We start from the raw sequence: 20,575 nt of genomic DNA on the forward strand, positions 1-20,575 counted from the left end.
ACATTCAAAAGAGCTGTGATAAAACAAATTAACTGTGCAGGAGATAAAAGAAAAATATGTATATACATATACAATTTTAGAATAAATATTCATTTTAAAATATTACAATAAAGATTATAATGTTCACGAGCATTTAAAACTGCATTAGTTTTGCCACTAAATGGCAAACGCTTGGACACATCTGCTCATTCTTTAGTATTAGTATTTTCCACATTTTAAAATAATAGGCTTAAGTCATCAAAACTGTGAAATGTCATAAATGGGAAATCCTAAATAAAACAGTTGGTAGTGGTGTAGTTGCCACCGTCTTTTATTAATTCATTCTGATCTTTAAGTACGTATTTGATAAAACACCTAGGCCTATAACCATACCTACTGAATAACTTTTAACTCAAAGATTTCTCATTGATAACATTCAAAATCCGGACACACTGAAAACTGGAAAAACTTCATTTATGGTCCAAAACTCTGCATCTATTAATCTAACATCAAGAGATTAATGAAATTATAAATCAAACTGACACAATAGTTTTCCTGCTGCAGTTTTACACTTGTATGAAACATTCATTTTTATTGAAGAGCAAAACAAATAAACAAATCACTTGAGAATCACAACTCGTCAGAGCCCACAATCTACTGATTTGATCTGCTCGTTCATTGAAAGAATATCAGAAAACCCTCTGTGATCTCAACAACACACAAACACGCCTCTATGGAACTAATGACTGAAAAGCATTTTCAATAAAAAACCACACACACTCATGCACACAAACAACAACAAAAAACAGCAAACCTAGTTCGATCAGCTGCATCATACAGATTTAGTTTCTCTTTAAAACGTACAATTAACACATAAAAAAAGAAAATGCATACAACATACTTGCTCATTTTACATTGTATTATTATCTCTCCTAACCTGAATGCATAAAGTGCTATTTGAAAACTACATATAAAGTCTGGAGTATCAGAATGTCTCTGCTACATGCAACAGGTCACATTTTACAGCTGTGAAATTCTCTATGTCAGTGGTTCTCAACTGGTGGGTTGCAATGCAATAATGAAAAAAAAAAAATTAAAAAATGCAAAATGCAAATAATAAAATGCAACTAACCACTGTGCACAGAAGCAAATAGGCTAAAATCAAATATTAAAAGGGAGGAGAAAACACTTTCCATATCATGTGTTGTTTACTGTACAAGTTTGTAAATCACACTTCTGTTGCATTTACAAAACTGTCAGTTTTCCTATCCAACCTATGTCATGTTAATAATATAGCAAATTGTTGAGATTATGCAGTTCATTAATATTACTACATTTCAATATTTGGTTTTAAGGATACTTTTGTTTGCTTTTGTACTGTATTGGGTTGCCACTTGGTGATCAAATGTACAATCTTGATTCTGGTGCAAAATCAGTTGAGAACCATTGTTCTTCATGACTGCAAAACACTTTAAAACAATAGAAATAATCTTATCAAGTACACAAACACACAAAAAATCAAGGTTGCAAATAATGTTACATATCCAATATTCTCTTTCAAATGTTGAATTTACAGAATTGCTGTTTTCTCTGAGAAATGTAATATCATTCAGTCTGACAGTAACACAAATAATCTGTTGAAACATGTATTAACAAACTCTTTCTGTATGATAGTAAATGTATAGTTAGTATTCTGATATGATTGCTCTTTTAATAAATTATTCTTTTGAGACAGATGCTTTAGGTTTATCAACACGAAACTTCTTTCATCTTAGACTGTGTGACAGCAACAAACAAAACTGACTGATAAAGCAAGAATATATCCTACATCTGAACTTGCCTTAAAAAAAACTACCAATATACAATGTTTTATAGATGAAAATATAACCAATGAAACGTGAAGACTTCTTTGAAAGAAAGTGCATCTATGCCTGAGGTCCAGATGTGATTGGGTGTGATCTGCATATATTTGCACTGATTTCAGTAAGTATTGTTCAAACCTGTATAACGTTCTGTCTTCTGTGGAACAGAAAAAGGAGATGTTAGGCAGCATGTTAGAGACTGACAGCCTCAATCCCCAATTCAAAATTTCTCTTTTTGTGTTGCACAGAGGAAAGTCATTTGAATTTGGAACTACATGAAGGTGAGTTAATGATTACAGAATTGTCATTTTTGTATGAATTATCCCTTTAAATGTTTGTTTGTTATGTATTTGTGTTTCTCTTGTACAGCACATCAGTATTTGTCTTTCTATATTCTGTGCAGTCTCCACAAAGGAAGTTATGAGTATTAGTGTATTTGTTCATCGTGTGATGTTATCCGTGCTCTCTATCTGCCTGTCCACTAGGGGGAGTTGTTCTCTCAAGTAGGTGAACTTGCTGAAGGTGTCACTGCAAGGGAAAATCACATGAACTGCTGCACTTCAGGAGTGGAAAGATGTGATCCACCACCTCGCCCAGACGCACGTACCTGCACAGGTAAAGCCCAGTTGAGACTCTCAGTCATATCACACATTTATCACACGAGCAGACAATCAGTACTGTGTACTCACGATGAGATATTGGTCTTGGCGTGTTCCTGGATCAGTTCTCCTTTAGGATTGACAGTGAAGATTCTGTTTAAGGGAACACCCACCTCCTTGTAGGAAAACACATCCTACAGATTTACAACACATACACATCACTAAACATTTACAATTGCACTATATAACACTTCAAACACCTTTATTATGCACCGACATAGAAATCATTTGGACTGATAGCAATAGTTGATAGCAATAGTTTAATGTGGCCATTTATTGTTTTGTCTGTTGTTTAAAAAAAAAAAAAACAGCATTTGCAATGAAATCTCCAATCTAGAAAAATTCTACTATTGTTTTCCACAGACAAAATGACAGCATATGGGTTTGGAGCACTCCGAGAGTGAGTAAATCATTTAATTTAAATTATTTTCAGGAGTTTTGGGTGAATGATTCCTTTAAACTTATGAAGTAGAAGTTTGAGTTCCACTTTAAAAGAACTACAATCATTTGTCTGAATACACTGGGCTCTAAATCCCATAGGATTCATCCCATTTCTCTCACTCACAGTGCCTCTGTTCCCGAATGCAGCGTAGAAGGGCTCAGTGTTTGGGAGGAACAGGTTCTTAATGTCTGTTAAACACGCCACTTTAAACTTCTCCGGTCTCTTCTCAATCACCTCCCTAAAACAGACAAAGAGAGTAAGCATACAGTATATATGTTTCGCTATACTTTTTATGAAGTATTGAATATAATTTTATATTTCATACAAATAAAGAGAACATATTCAGTATAAAGAACTTCCAAGTGCTTCTTAAAGGAACCGTTCACCCAAAAAGGAAAATTCTCTCATCAGTTACTCACCCTCATGTCATCCCAGATATGTATGACGTTCTTTCTTCTGCAGAACACAAATGAAGAATATTTCAGCTCTGTAGGTCCATACAATGCAAGTGAATGGTGGCCAGAACTTATGATAGGTGTGGGTAAAACAGATCAATATTTAAGTCGTTTTTTACTATAAATCTCCACCTTTGACCAGCCCTGACTAGTAAGTGGCGATATGCACTAAGAATTCGAATCAACAAAAAACAAAAGAAGAAGAATGTTGAAGTAAAAGTGGGCATTTATAGTAAAAAAGGACTTAAATATTGATCTGTTTCTCACTTACACCTATCATATCACTTCTAAAGATATGGATTAAACCACTGGAGTCGGATGGATTACTTCTATGCTGCCTTTATGTGCTTTTTGGAGCTTCGAAGTTGTGGTCACCATTCACTTGCATTGTAAGCTGAAATATTCTTCTAAAAGTCTTTGTTTGTGTTCTGCAAAAGAAAAGAAAGTCACAAACATCTTGGAAAAATGTGTTCATGAAAATTTCAAATTAGGTTAGGTGTAAAAAAATTAATACATGGTTAGGGTTTAGCAAGTAGAATTAGCCCGTGTGTGTGTGTTTACTTCTATGGACAAAACTGCCCCTAAGAATTAGATAAATCTGACAAAACATCCCTCTGGGGAAGTCCTCAGAGAAAATGACTTATAAATAAAGTAATAATTTTTTTTAAATTATTATAAAAATGCAAGAAGTTTTCTTTTAGGGTTAGGTTTAGTCTGTAGTCATTATAAATAGCTTTACATCCATAAAACAATAGACGTCTGTGTTATGCCCTCATTTATATAGCGTGTGTGTCACCTGTGTAGTGCAGAAAACAGGCTGCTGGGACTCAGTAAAACGGGTCCCTGTGGTAACATGGTTCCTCTCTCATTGACCCAGTGCAGGTAACCCCGCGTCATATCAGCCATTCCAATCGCCCTTGCCGAGCAGTACAGAAACTTATAGCCATTCCTGCAAAACACACACACACACCCGTGTTTCTTTGCCCCACTGATCTGTGAGAGAATCAATTATGCTGCATTGATCATGTGACAGCGATTGTGGGCTCCTACTTGCTGACGTTATGATACAGATGAGCAATACCCTGATGGGTCCAGTCTTTCCCCAGTGTGGGCAGAATGTGACCCAGCTTATCTGACCTGTGAAAGCAGGGGAAACAGACAAACATGAATGTTTGAATCTTATATCATTAAATAAAAAAAAATAAAAAAAATTCAGGCAAAAAAACAGTAAGATGGAACTTTGATGTTGGCTTGACAAAGACTTGTCTGAAAGTTTAACACTTATAAATGGCAAGAAAGAAAGAGAGAGACAGAGGGAGAGTTCAATGGGTTTTGAATTTTTGATCACCCACTGTGCGAAAACCATAATTCTGATCAGTTAGAAAAGTCATTAACGGGTTTGGAACAACATTTGGGTGAGTAAATAATGACAGAATTTTTATTTTTCGATGAGCTCTGTTCCTTTAAGATTGTGTACCTGGTTATTGTGCCATCTATATCAGATATGATGATTTTATCATCCCAGTTCCACAAGTAGATGGTTCCCTCACAGCGACACGTGCCTTGATACTGAGTCGTCACACTAAACACCACGTCATTAGAACCGTCCTTCAACTGTAGACTAGCCTACAACACACAAACACACAGTGTCACAATTAATTTTTCCCCTGAATTGTGTGGACTGTTCCAGTTAAACAGTCTGTTTTTGCTACTGTACCTTAAAGACTTTTATATAATGTAAAGGACCTCTGTTATGATGGGCTAACCTCTTCATATGTGAAATGAGTATCTATGCCCCAGCCAAAAGTTTAAACACAGTGCCAAAACAATTAATAGTCATTGATATATAAATGGTTGTGATGTCACAATGATGTTTTCTGAACGATTGTTTTTTGCAGCTTCGTTTCAATAAATGTTCTTGGTTTGTGAGTGTTAGAGTATGTATGTCTATATCAAAGTCTTTTATATCAAAACAGCAAGAAAAAAATCTGTTTTCCACAATAAGACCACTTCAATCATGGAATCAGTTTGAAAAACTCAGCAGTCACAAACATATCAATGATCTGTTCTCATATTCTTACGAGTTGTTCAGAGGAGAGGCGGAGAGTCTTCTGAAAGGACACGCCTCCTGCGGCGAGGGCGGGGTCTGTTTGCACCGGTATGGGGGTTTGATTGGAAGATAAGTGATCTTCATCACAGGAGGAAGACTCATCTGTCTGCCTGCAAGCAAATGTGCAGTCAAACACATTAATACACAGAGTACTGTATTTTCAGATCATATGTTGGATTGTTTAGATCTGCACCTGTTCTTGGTGGTCTCGTGTCGTGCGGCACACACAGAACCATCTGAGAGTGAATCCTGCAAACACAAGACGCAAACAAAACACTTCAACTATGGGTGTAACATCAGGTTAGTGTGTGTGGGTCAGTTTGTAAATCTTACTAGCTTTTATATGCATTTCATGTTGTATTGTGGTTGCCAGTTTCAGGGTTTTTTGGGGGCATTCTCAAACCTCAGTTTTGTTTCATTTTGTTTTAATGGTATTTATTTATTATGACATTATGAAAATGACTACTTTTCGTAAAATTTTTCTTTAAAGAATTAGTTTGTTGTTTTCTCATCACAAATTGTTCCATCACTTTCTATGCCGACACACTCATAAAACAACAAATTGGTGGTTTTAAACGTCAGTCAGGCATCGTCTTTCTGTCTATGTGGGATTTTCACAATATAATAAAATCTGCCTTGTAAAATAAACTCAACTACCCAAAGTTGTTTAAAAACACGAAAAAATGAAATCTTAGTTGCTGTTCACATTGAAAGCTTTTTTGTATCAGTTTACACAGTTTTTAACAGTTTTGAGCTTTGATCGGGATGCAGACACACTCACTCAGTTTAAGTCTAGACTAAAGACTCATCTGTTTAGCCAGGCATACACCTAATTTATTCATCAACTCTCAATTATGCTGCTTTAGTTAGGTCTGCCGGAACCAGAAACATTCATCATAATCTATAAATCTGCAATAAATTTAATGGCATCTACACTAATATTATTTTATTTGTTTCCATGTCTCAACCTCGGGGTTTATATCCCGAGGTTACCAGAGCCGGCCAAATCCAGCTCCACTCCTGCTTGGTGTTGGACTCCACTGCTACGTGTTGCTGAGTGATGACGACTAAATGCAGCCGGTGCCAGCCAGACATCACTTCAGTGTATTATGATGGACTTCAGAGGATGAACTGATGACAACTCCAACCATAAGACATGGGATACTTCATATGCCACTGCCTGAACCTTGGATTTAGGATAGACCTCACCTCACCGAAATGACCACCCGGTTGAACTGCGATTCACCTCACTGATCTCTGCCTGCATCACCTCGGTCTAATGATGGACTACACTCTTGAAATGGAATACATAGACTATCAATTAATTGCCAACAAAACCCTTCATCAGCCAACTAACAAAGGACAATGCATCTATGTGAACTTCTGCAGTTAATCCAGGATGAACTTCAAAGACATTAGCCATTCATCTTACAGTTCATACAAAATCTTTGTTTAAACACTGAGCCTTAACACTTACTTTACTTACTAATTTTAAACCATGACCTGCACTGCACACAAATAACTAATATTGGCATTATATTCATGCTGTTTAGCCAGAGTGGAACTGGACCCCACAGTGAGCCTGGTTTCTCCAAAGGTTATTTTTCTCCATTAACTAACATCTTATGGAGTTTTGTGTTCCTTGCCACAGTCGCCTTCGGCTTGCTCACTGGGGTTCTAAATACAATTATTATATAATTATGTAATTATTTATTTTAATACACAATTTACAATCATATTTAATCGAATTACACAAAAATATTTTGTTTAACCATTGACCCACAACACTTACTTAGTTTACTATTTTTAACAACTAATAGTTCTAAACATAAATAACTAATACTGGCATTATTTTCATTCATTTTATAGCATTATTTCATGTACAGCTGCTTTGAAACAATGCCTGTTGTGAAAAGAGCTTTACAAATAAATTTGACTTGACTTTTAGTTAATGGTACTTTCAGCATTATTTTATATTGCGTTGCCAATATGGCAGTCCTCGTGGACTTATACTGACAAAAAATACGCTATACACAGTTAGCCATGATTAATTTATTCCATGAGTGAAAGTGTACATTTCTTGGGGAGTATTTAAAAATACTAAGATAAAGTGAGCAGTATACAACTGGTCATGTGATCTCAACATGGCGGCCTCCATTAGGCGACCCACTCCATGAAGAATAAAACAGTGTTTACTGGGATGATATGACTAGTTTATTCAATTCATTTGAGTGTACATCATTTCAAACATATTTTTTAAAAGTACTATTCGTTTCTTTAGGAGAAAAACTTCTTAATGAGGACATTTTCAAATTTTTGTTTTACAATATAAACTATGATATGTGTGTGTTTGTACCTGTTTGGTGCTGTTTGTTCTTCCTCTCCATGAAAACCACCATCTTCCTCTGTTTCTGGGCATCTTCTCTTTCATCACTCTCTCTACAGTGGCCTGCGAGGGACATGCACACAAGCATACAACTCAACAACTGAAAAACTTGCAAATAAATACAAACCGAAGCCACTTGCACACACGCTGCACTCTCATGCAGAAACAAAATCCGAGACTACAGCACTGAACTGAGGAAGAAAATAAATGAAAACAGTTGATACAAGACAGACTCCAGCACAGGACACACACAACTGAACCCTGCAAACTTAAACACACACACACACACACACACACACACACACACAGGTAGGTGAAAAAATAGGGAGAATTTAATCACAGTATCACTGGGAGTAATCTTTTTACATTTCTCCATATCTATATACTGCAGGAATAGTAAGAGTTGTGTGGATGTATGCAATTCTGAACTTAGCAATAGCCATCCACACACTAGCCTATGTTTGAAATGGAATTTTATACCGCACAGTATGCTGTACACTACCTACTATTTAAAGGAATAGTCCACCAAAAAGGGAAAATTCTGTTCATTTACTCACCTTCAGGTTGCTCCAAACCCATATTACTTTCTTTCATCCGTGGAACAAAAAGGAGAAATTTTCCATGCAATTACAACAGCTTTCAACTTTTAAAATTGATGCAAAAGCACCATAAAAGTAGCACAAAAGTTGTCCATATGACTTCAGGCACTATATTATAAGTCTCCGAAGCCATACAATAGCAAAACAGAAGTTTAACTGTGTTTTTCTACAAACCTGGTTTAGGTTTTTTTCAAAATCCCTAAACCGAGACCAAAATTCTAACACTAATTCCTCCTTGAGCTTTCAATTTATATCCTCCAAACTTGGTACAGACCTTCAGACTGTTCTGATTAAGTGTGCAATGTCTTTCCTAAATGATCGGACTTGCAGTTTTCTCACAGGGGACAATCAAAAATCTGAAAAATTCCATAGACTTGCATTGACGGAATGTTCAAGCAGGCCAACAGAATGCTCGGTTATTCAAACTGGCAAAAAAATTAAAATGTAAACAAACCCACAAAAGGCTTTTACCTCCTTAAGGTACTTTTTAATCTCTCAGAAGATTTATCTGACTATCCAGCTAGCTAGCTGCATACACTGTAATGCCGGTATAGCCATCAAACTTTAAACTCTTAAAACTAGTTTAAACTTTCAGACAAGGCTTTGTCAAATCAACATCAAAGTTTGTCTTGAAAAACTTTACCTACAGTATCTAGTTTTAAATCTGGTACTTTTATGGAACTATTCCTTTAAATATATTGTCACATTTAAAGTGTGTGTGTGTGTGTGTGTGTGTGTGTGTGCGCGTGTGTACCATAGGCAGTGGCTTCTGGAAGGCTTGCATTGCCAGCATAATTGGAGCAGCAGTGCTCCAGTTGTAATATCTGCTCATGTAAAAAAAAAAGAAAAATCAGTGGCTGTTATTTCAGTAAGAAACAGATGAAAATAAACTAAAGGGATAGTTCACCCCAAAATGAAAATTGTGCCATCATTTACTCACCCTCATGCTGTTCTAAACCATTATGCTTTCTTACTTACATGGTACATAAAAGGAGATGTTGCGCAAAATGACAACCTCAATCACCATTCACTTGCATTGTATGGAAAAAAGATGTAATGCAAGTAAATTTTGCATGAGGCTGTAATTATGTCTAACATCTCCTTTTGTGTTTCTCAACAACATGAGGGTGAGTAACTTCTGACAGAATTTCCGTTTTTGTGTGAACTGTCCTTTTAATGTAAGGTAAGGTTACACAACTCACTTAGAGCCGATCTTCACCACCAAATTTGGGTCGTCAATGATTGCTGGATTCTCAGCAAACTGCTGATAAGACACAGACTTATGCTGGAAATGTTCTGAAAGAGAGACAGAGAAATACTAATCAGTAATATTCATATACAGAATTATGATGCAAAAGTATGCATTAGTCGGACTGAATATAAAACTAAGGCTAGAAAGACACCTTAGACATGTACGTGAATGCAGACGAGAATGCTTGGCCAGGGCATTGTAAGCACTGAGTCCCATTGCATACTTAATGTGTGTTCTTGAGTTACTGTAACCTCAGTACTCAAGGGGGTGGTAGAGTTACCTTCAAATGCCTGTGTTCTTATTCAGGTAGCTACCTATAATGTAGACAGTCAAGTTGACTTGGAAGAGAATACACAGTTTATGCTGAAGCCTACTGTGGAGTGCAACAGTCATGTTCCGGCAGTAAAAATCCTATTAATTTTCTCCATAAGCAAAATGATTTTACCTGTAACATGTAAACCTGTAAAGACAGATTGACCGTGAGCTAAGAGGTTGTTAATCAATGTTATTTGCTTATGCAGTCTGCATTAGTTCATCTCCATTTAAAACATTTTATGTTTAATAGTGGAATTCCTGGTTAAGAACTACAATACCCATGTTGCTGAAGAGCAAAGAACCAACAATCACAGAATCACTGCAAACAATCCGCGGCAAAAGAGCTCTGCAGCGACCCCCCACTTCTATGACATACTGTGAATGACACAATTGAGTCGCTCTCCCTACACTCTCAAACTACTTGTATATTTGTATATATCTTAATATTTTGCAATAAAATGTAAATATATTTTTCTATAATTGTAATAAATTTAAATAAATAGTTTTCTATTTTTGCGACATTTTTAATTCGATTACGTCAGCTGCAGTGCTTCATGGGATTGTAGTTCATTCCCTTATTGAAGACGTTAAGTACACTGTCTTGTACCTTTGTCTTCTTGTCCCATTTGCTTGAAAATCAAAATGTGTTATGTTGTGACAGTGTTGCTGCAGAGTTTTTAAAATCTAATTTAAGACTTTTTAAGACCTTTTTCAAGACCTAAACAAATAAAAGACTGTATCCCCATACCAAAACAAACCAACACAATCTGAAAATAAATCATGTATCACAGACTCTTACCTAAACAGGCAGGGGCACACATTCAACATGGCCTTAACATTGCTTATCAGTAAAACAGGGTAGGCTATATGCAAGTTTCAAATACTCAAGGCTAGGGCTGAAACGATTAATCGACGTTAACGACAACGTAGACAATAAAAAAATGTCATTGTCGAATAGTCGTTTGATCTTATTTAACGTAACATGAGATCATATGAAACTCTAATGATGGTGCGTGAGAGCAGCACTGCAGCTCTCGTCTGATTGGGGAAGAAAACACAGCTCACAGTCCAGATGCACTCTAAACTTTCCAAGCAGCTTCAAGTGATTTAGATCGCAAATATGAGGGGAATTATAATGCAAAAATACAACATAAGTAAATACAGAAGCACTGTCATCGTGAAATAATGCAGAGCCGGATCTGGCATTCAGCTTAAGCCAAACTTGCATGTCAGAGCATGTAAAAAGCAAACAACCTGGCGTTATATCTTTAATGCATCCATTATTAAAGTTCAAATTATTCACTGCAACAAAATACGTTTTTGATTAGTCTTTTTTGGCTTGTTTTCCAAAAATAATATCTAAAACTCATTTAAAACAACGTACATTTACTTTAGGAGCTATACTGCAGAAGAATAAATTGTTATTGGAGAATGTCTAATACAATATTTAATATTTAAATATTTTAAAATATCTAAAAATAGCCTACTTAAAACAAGATACATTTACCTGAGAAGCACCATTTAAGATATTTAGACTTGCTTTTAGAGAATATATCTTGTATATGAGTATATTTTTTCTTTACTGCACTGGCAGAAGAATGAACAAGTGAAAAAATACACTTATATTCCAGATACATTCTCTGAAAGCAAGCCTAAATATCTAATATGTTGCTTCTCAAGTAAATGTATCTTGTTTTAATGATTTTTAGATTATTTAAATGGAAAACAAAACACAAACTCTTGATTACAATTGGATTTTTTTGCAGTGAATTTTTTACTGAATTAAACTTTGTAATTCAGTGAATGTCATTTAGAGGTATTTTTAAAAGATGATTTTGTTCTCTTTATTGTTAGTAAGCACGTTTAATACAGCCTTTTAAGTCGAGGCACAAGCTGAATAGTCGTTAAGAGCTAATGATTAATCGTTGCAATAACTGCCCGAATAGTCTAATAATTGTTCTAATAATCGTGAGATTAGTCGATTATCAAAATAATCGTTAGTTTCAGCCCTACTCAAGATATGTTCCCCATATATATCACATTAAAATTGGTTTATGTACCATTATATAAATAAATACAAATTAGAGGTCGGCCTATATTGGATTGTGCTGATTTGATAAAGTGTTGAAAGAAAGCCAGTTAGTCTGCCAATATTTTTTTTTAAATTGATAGCCTATTTTAAATGTTCTTAGTCTTTCCTTCCTGTGATGGCGAGGGCCAGACAGAGGCTACAAGAGTCCAAATTCAATTAAATTCCAGGTGCACTTTATGCATGGAACTTTGCATAACTTTTAACTTTAAAGGCACTTTAACTTTGAAATACACCGGGACTCTTATTTTGAAATGTTTGCGCTTCACTGCTTCCAGCTGCTCATTCAAACAAATAAGGGAAATAAAATGTGCACTCCTACAAGAATACAGTATTACAATATAAACAATTAAAAGTAAACATTGTCATATTTCATCAACACTATATCATCATCATCATCAACAGTTGATCTTTAGTGATAGCTTGTCATAAATTTCTGATATCGCTTAATGATTGTGAACTGCTCTGCAACAGCTGAAAACACTCACAAGCCACAGTGCTTGGAGAAAATATAGTGCCGCGTTTTCATTCTGTAGGACGCATCACATGCATTTATTTAATTAAATAGTATCCTTTTGAAGTTTGATAATCACATTAGGTCATATCACAATTCCTGTCTTTCCGCCCCCCAAATTTAAGACCTCTTTAAATAAAAATTAAGACTTTTGTTGTATCATTTAAGATATTTAAGACTTTTTATGACCTTAAATTTTGGAAAACTGAATTTAAGACATTTTAAGATTTTTTAACGATCCGTGGGAACCCTGTGTGATTAACCTTGTAGCTTGTTGGTTTGGTTCATGGCTTAGAACTCTTTTACAAAGGATTTTAAGAAATTCCTTTGGAAAAACAATTATGGGAAAAATAGTTCTGGAACCAAGATGGTGGAAAAAGTGGGCAGACACTCTATAGCACCTTATAGTGCCAATGCTGAGAATGCAACTCATCGTACTTGCTTTGTGCTATGAATTGCATTCAGACACACTTTGGAATGCAAAATCACTGATATCGAAGCTTGAGTAGCTAGAAGCATTTGTGTTCAGATAATTGCGTAGAGCCAAATTAATATGAATTGTGCGCATTATGTGGCTGTTTTGTGAGTGTGAGAGGCTATGCACCTTTAGTGATGTCTCTGTTTTCAGTGAGTCCTCCACACAGAGAGATGGTGATAGAGGGCAGGTCGTAACTGTCCACTCCACTGTCTGCTCCTGAGCTGCACATGGACTGAGGAGAAACGGTCACACAGCGAAGATCATTCTCACCGTACGAATGCTCTAAACCACTGAGAAAACACACAAAAACAAATAAAATAAAATTGTTAACTCATTATATTTAGACATAGCCAACTGTGCTTACATTAATGCCCTGCCTAGATGCACAAGTCTAGGGTTCAATAACATTTTGACGCAATGTACCATTTTTATTATATTTTTTGATTTTTCCCCTTTTTCACCCAATTTGGCATGCCCAATTCCCAGTGCGCTCCTAAGTCCCCGTGGTGGCGCAGTGATTCGCCTCAATCCGGGTGGCAGAGGATGAATCCCAGTTGCCTCCATGTCTGAGACCATCAACCCACTCCAATCTTATCATGTGGATTGTTGAGCGCGTTGCCACGGAGACATAGCGCGTGTGGAGGCCTCACGCCATCCACCGCGGCATCCGCGCTCAACTCACTACACATCCCACCGAGAATGAACCACACCATAGCGACCACGAGGAGGTTACCCCATGTGACCCCACCCACCCTAGCAACCAGGCCAATTTGGTTGCCTAGGAGACCTGGCTGGAGTTACTCAGCACACCCCGGGATTCGAACTAGTGAACTAGAGAACTCCAGGGGTGGTAGCCAGTGTCCCTTACCAGGCCCGCAATGTACCATTTTACATTTTTCCCAACTTCAAAACATTGTAGTAACATGCCTTTTAGGGAAGTATAGTGCAGCAACTTCCGGCTCCAAGTCCATTATATCATCCAAATATACGCCGTCAGACCCCAAATGGCGACTTCTCTTATCTGCACGAAAAAACACTATCAACCAATCGAATATGCAAAAATGAGACCAGCTATATATATATATATATATATTTTTTTTTTAAAAAATGCATCAATGACCTTTTGATTTAGAAGGAAAATCTGTCTTATTTTGTGGCAAAGGTCCAATATTTTTTCCACCTTCCTCAACCTCTGATATTACAGTTGCTGCTGATGTCACATCCTGCTTTTCAAACTCTTTTGCTTTGTTTGATTTGCCATCAGTGTGTGACCTCATATTGTCATGGCAATGGGCGGCAGTCTCAGGAATGGCTCTGAAATATGTGCTGTCAGAGACAGGAATGGATACTGGACTTGCTGACAGGAGGTTTGGCTTCACTGACAGAAATGATGGCTGTAAATACAGGATATCATATTCAGTAAAATACAATTTTAAAGGGATAGTTCTTCAAAAATGGAGCACCTGCCCCTTTCCTCTAATTAGTCCAATGGGATTGAAGCACTGTGTGAATTGTTATAAAAATTGGAATGTGCACGATCGCGCAAAACAGAGCTTTGCGGAGGCCAGGCGACAGCCGTGATGACATCACTTTGTGCGAGCAAACCCTCGCGAACAAGCGGAAGCATCAAGTATAAACCAGGCTTTAGGCAGAATGACAGCCTCAGTCTCCATTCACTTTCATTGTATGGAATGCAATAGTGTACAGTGATTGAGGCTAACATTCTGTCTAACATATCCTTTTGTGTTCCACCGAAGAAAGAAAGTCATGCAGGTTTGGAAGAAAATTAGTGTATTAGGGTAGAGTAAAATGAGAGAATTGTCTTTTTTGGGTATACTATCCCTTTAACATATGAGAGGTAGCACATGAGGGTGATAGTGAGGTAGCTTTTGAGGTGATTCTAACCTTAGCAGCTTGCGGCAGTTCGCCCCAGGACCACAGCATGGCTGAATCCTCTTGTTGCCCTTTAGAGATCAGTTCAGAGTCACTCTCATGGGTGCTGGGACAAGACCCATTAGGACTGGGAAGAAAGAGAGAGAGAGAGAGAGAGAGCATAAGATTATTTTGAAGTATTTTCATTGTTCACATGTGTGTGTATGTGTGAGAGTTTTAAGTGTGTGTGCACCTGTGTACAGGACTCCACTTTCCATCTGAACGGGCATAAACTGTGTTTTTTTTTTGTATCCAGTAGATGAACTTCCATTTGTCAAGTCTTTCCTTTAACACAAACCAAAACACTATTGTTTTTATAGTGAGCTAACACAACTCTACGTACCTTTCAAATCAACTATCTATCTATCTATCTATCTATCTCTACATAAAATCCTTAAACAAACCTTTGTGCATTTTTTTTAAGATCTTATTTAAGGCATTATTTATTTTGTTTGCTTATTATGGTGTCTGTTGGCTGGGGATTTCATCAAACACAAGAACAAATCCTGAAGAATCACATCTTCTTTTGTCCTCATGTGCATAAAATGTGAAGACATCCCTCTGTCTACTATTTCCTTCTGCTTTCACACACACACACAGACCCTCTCAGTTGTGCTGTGTTTAGTTCCTGTGATCTGACCTGTTCTGATTGGCCTGCTCGCTGTCACTGATGTCAATGCTGAACACAACGTCTTCTGAGAACTCCTCCACGCTCTCCTCCCTCTTCACACCCTCCACTCTGCACTTTCTCCTTCTCTTCCTCCTCTTCTTTATCATTCCATTCTCTGTGCAGCAGCCCATCAGAACACCCCCTTCAGATGGGATAGGAGACATGGCCAAGTGTGATGGAATCACTTCCTGTAGGGAACCACAGAAAGATACGTTAACCTGAGACATGAACAAACAAGTACAGCTCTTTTTCTCAGTGACCAAACCACACGAACACTTTTAAAGTGTTTTAAAAGTCACTGCTACCCATACCCCAACTACTGTATACAAACACACTCACTGATCCCTAAACTTCCTGCCCTGAGTCCTACCCAGAAACATACCTTTCATGAATTTCTGAGCTGAAATCTTTACATTCCGTTCACACACACACAGCCAAATACATGTATGTATACATAAACTCAGCAGTGAGCCATCAACAAACACAGATAAGGTGACTCTAGTTTATATAGATACATGTTTGATTTGGCACTTAGTGAGATTATGTAACATAAATGTGTAGCAGTAAAAAGCAGTAAAACGATTTGTATGCAAAATACTCTTTACAAGCCCCTATGGGCAGAGAAAAGAGGATGTTTTTCAATCAGCTGATCTGCTCAGAACCACAACATCTGATTCTTGCCCCAATGTCACACCAGCTTAAAGTATAGGAAATAAAACCATCCCAACACCTCTCATTTTCTCCTCTCAAATTGTTTCTCACTCAGAGTGGTACTACAGCTCTTTTAATATCAACCTGTTCCAATATGATCTCATTCAGAACACTTGTACTCTTCTAGAAAAAAAATTCTGTTTAAAAATGCTGTTCATTTCTAGAATTAGTGCTCTGTTCTAGAATCACTGTTCTGTTCTTGATGAACACTGTTTGAATGCAGCTCCATTCTAGAATCACTGCGCTGTTCTAGAATGCTGTTCTGGTCTACAGTGCTGCTCTGTTCTAAACTCACTGTTCTGTTCTAGTAGAACACTGTATGCAGCTCAGTTCTAGAGTTGCTGCACTGTTCTTAAATGCTGTTCTGGTCTAGAAAGCTGCTCTGTTCTAGAATCACTGTTCTGTTCATTTACATTTACATTTATTCTGTTCTAGAAAGCTGTTTTGTCTAGAATGCAGTTCAGTTAGATTCACTGTTCTGTTCTAGATTATTGTCTGAATGCAGTTTGGTTCTAGAATCGCTGTACTGTTCTAGAATACTGTTTTGTTCTAGAATCACTGCACTGATCTAAAATTCTGTTTTGTTCTGGTATGCTATTCTGGTCTAGAAGAGCACTGTTTGAATGCAGCTTCATTCTAGAATCGATATACTGTTCTAGAATGCTGTTTTGTTCTGGAATGCTGTTCTGATATATAATGCTGCTCTGTTCTACAATCACTGCTCTGTTCTTGAAGAACACTGTCATATGGAGCATTGTCCTAGAATCGCTATTCTTTTCTAGAATGCTGTTATGTTCTGGAAAGCTGTTCTGTTCTAGAATGTTGTTTTGTTGCTGAATACTGTTCTGGTCAAGAATGCTGCTCTTTTTTAGAATCACTTTTCTGTTCTAGAAGAACACTGTAGGAATGCAATTTTGTTCTAGAATCACTGTGCTGTTCTAGAATAGTTTTTGTTCTAGAATCACTGCACTGTTCTAAAATCCTGTTTTGCTCTGGTAAGCTGTTTTGGTCTAGAAGAACACTGTTTGAATACAGCTTTGTTCTGGAATTACTGTACTGTTCTAGAATGCTGTTTCTTTCTGGGATGCTGTTCTGGTATATAATGCTGCTCTGCTCTAGAATTCTAGAAGCAAACTGTCTAAATGGAGCATTGTTCTAGAATCGCTGTTATGTTCTAGAATGCTGTTTTGTTGCAGAATGCTGTTCTGGTCTAGAATGCTGCTCTGTTTTAAAATGTAAAAATTTACTGGACTGTTCTAGAAGAAAAAGTTCTGAATGCAGCTTTTTTTTTTTTTTTTTTTTTTTTTTTTAAATCGCTCACTGCGCTGTTCTAGAATACTGTTTTGTTCTAGAATCACTGCACTGTTCTAGAATCCTATTTCATTATGGTAAGCTGTTCTTGTATAGAACAACACCGTCTGAATGTAGCTTGTTCCAGAAATGCTGTACTGTTCTAGAATGCTGTTTTGTTCTGGAATGCTGTTCTGTTCTAGAATGATATTATGTTCTGGAACTCTGTTCTGTTCTAGAATGCTGTTCTGTTCTAGATGGCTGTTTTGTTCTGGAACGCTGTTCTGTTCAGGAATACAGCTCTGTTTTAGAATCTCTGTTCTGTTCTAAATTTCTGAATGCAATTCCGTTCTAGAATCACTGTGCTGTTCAAGAATGCGGTTTTTATTCTGAAACGCTCTTCTGTTCCAGAATGCTGTTTAATACTGGCATGCTGTTCTGTTCTAGAGTCACTTTTCTGTTCTAGAACACTTCTCTGCTCAAAAATGCAGCTCTGTTCTAAAACACCATTCCTGCTCTGTTCCGCAAGCAGAGAATGTTGTTCTTGAAATCTGGTTTAGAAAGCCGGTGACTGAGATGTTGATATTTCTGTGTTCTCAACCTGATTTTCTTTTGTCTCCTTGACGAAGAAAGCTTCTCCATTCTCTCCCAGTTTCATTTGTAAATTCACAGGTACCCCATTGATTTCGATGTCCACCTAATTAACAGACAGAGAGATACAGAGAGGTCAGCACATTCTGTTCCAACCAGTTTTATATATAAAAAAGTAGTCAGAAGCTAAACCTGTGTATAAACCCTACACAGATCAATACTCTTAACCATAACTCACCACTTTTTCTCGTGATCTCAGGACACTAATCTTTCCGAAGCGTACGTGAAAGGGAGAGCAGATCAGAGCTCCATCTGGTTGCCGGACGACGATGACGTCGATGCAGCCAGACAGAGTGGCAGGATTTAGACCCCTGTAGAGCTCTTTCACCTGCACAAACACCTGCCCCGCCAGCTGCCCCATGTAATTCATTTTCTGAGTCTACATGGAGTAAGGAGGAAAGAAGTCATTCATTGGTCATGTACAGTACATTAGTGTGTTCTCTCTTCAGTTTTCAGTATAAACTCTGTTGAATGTTAAAATACTTTCTTATATCCCAGTTTAATATGCAGACATCTATAAGTATGCCATTCATTGGTTGACTTCTTGAACAACAAAGAGATCTGAACAAAAACATAGGGATTTGAACAAATCCCGAACTCTAAATATAAACTTTTAAAGCTTGTATCTCATGCCGCACTTTTTGTGCTACAGACATGAATTAAATCTCAAATCATGTGGCTTGTTGAAGAGAGGTGTGCAATTACTTTTCAGACTCATAATTTTTGCCTGGCAGACAATACACGTGCAAAAAAAAGTAACATTACATGGAAGGAAGGACCCAAGCCATTTGGCCTTTAAGCAGCCACCTAGCAACCTTCCACAACACCCTAGCAACCACACAGAAATTCCTCCAAGTGTCATATTCCTCCATAACTTAATAATGACAGCCCCAGACATCCTAACTCAATTAAGCGAACAGATGATTACAGAAATGTCCAGAGGAGAGGACATTAAAGGCATCAGTTTCTTATGGAAGTTCTAAATATATGTACCAATTATTCCAATTATGCCAAATTGTACATCACAGCAAAGCCACAACAGGAAATTAAGAGAAATATAGACAGAAAAGGAATACAGTTTTATTTAAGTATTCAGGAGCTCAACAATAAGGATTTTTTGTTCCAGTTCATATTTGTCCTTGCCCTGCCAACATTTTCACTATATATACACATTTTAATTTACAGTACATTTCCTATTTAACTATATACAGTTGTGCTCAAAAGTTTGCATACCCTTGGAGAATTGGTAAAATATGTACAATTTTTAAAGAAAACATGAGTGAGCAGGCAAAACACATTTCTTTTATTTCTTATGGGATTCATATTCAACTGTAGGTTATAACAGAATGGCACAATCATAAAACAAAACATGGCAACAATGAAAAAAATGAAATGACCCCTGTTCAAAAGTCTGCATACCCTTAGTTCTTAATACTGTGTATTGCCCCCTTGCATCAATAACAGTGTGCAGTCTTTTGTAATAGTTGCCTATGAGGCCCCAAATTCTTGCAGGTGGTATAGCTGCCCATTCATCTTGGCAAAATGCCTCCAGGTCATGCAAAGTCTTTGGTCTTCTTGCATGAACCGCACTTTTGAGATCTCCCCAGAGTGGCTCGATGATATTAAGGTCAGGAGACTGTGATGGCCACTCCAGAACCTTCACCTTTTTCTGCTGTAACCACTGGAGGGTCAACTTGGCCTTGTGCTTAGGGTCATTGACGTGCTGGAAAGTCCAAGAGCGTTCCATGCGCAGCTTTTGTGCAGAAGAATGCAAATTGTCTGCCAGTATTTTCTGATAACATGCTGCATTCATCTTGCCATCAATTTTCACAAGATTCCCTGTGCCTTTAGAGCTCACACACCCCCAAAACATCAGTGAGCCACCACCATGCTTCACAGTGGGAATGGTATTCTTTTCACTATAGGCCTTGTTGACCCCTCTCCAAACATAGCACTTATGGTTGTGACCATAAAGCTCTATTTTGGTCTCGTCACTCCAAATTACAGTGTGCCAGAAGCTGTGAGGCGTGTCAAGGTGTTGTCGGGCATATTGTAACCAGGTTTTTTGTGGCATTGGCGCAGTAAAGGCTTCTTTCTGGCAACTCGACCATGCAGCTAATTTTTGTTCAAGTATCGTCATATTGTGCTCCTTGAAACAACCACACCATCTTTTTCCAGAGC

At 37.3% G+C, this 20,575-nt stretch overlaps 1 pseudogene; it reads right to left on the minus strand.

The window, feature by feature from the left end:
• Nucleotides 1–311: 311 nt before the first annotated feature.
• LOC127415655 (phosphatidate phosphatase LPIN1-like) lies at nt 312–18,767 on the minus strand (annotated as a pseudogene).
• Nucleotides 18,768–20,575: the final 1,808 nt, after the last annotated feature.

Source organism: Myxocyprinus asiaticus, chromosome 25 (genome assembly GCF_019703515.2).
Source record: "Myxocyprinus asiaticus isolate MX2 ecotype Aquarium Trade chromosome 25, UBuf_Myxa_2, whole genome shotgun sequence".
NCBI classification, from domain to species: Eukaryota; Metazoa; Chordata; class Actinopteri; order Cypriniformes; family Catostomidae; genus Myxocyprinus; species Myxocyprinus asiaticus.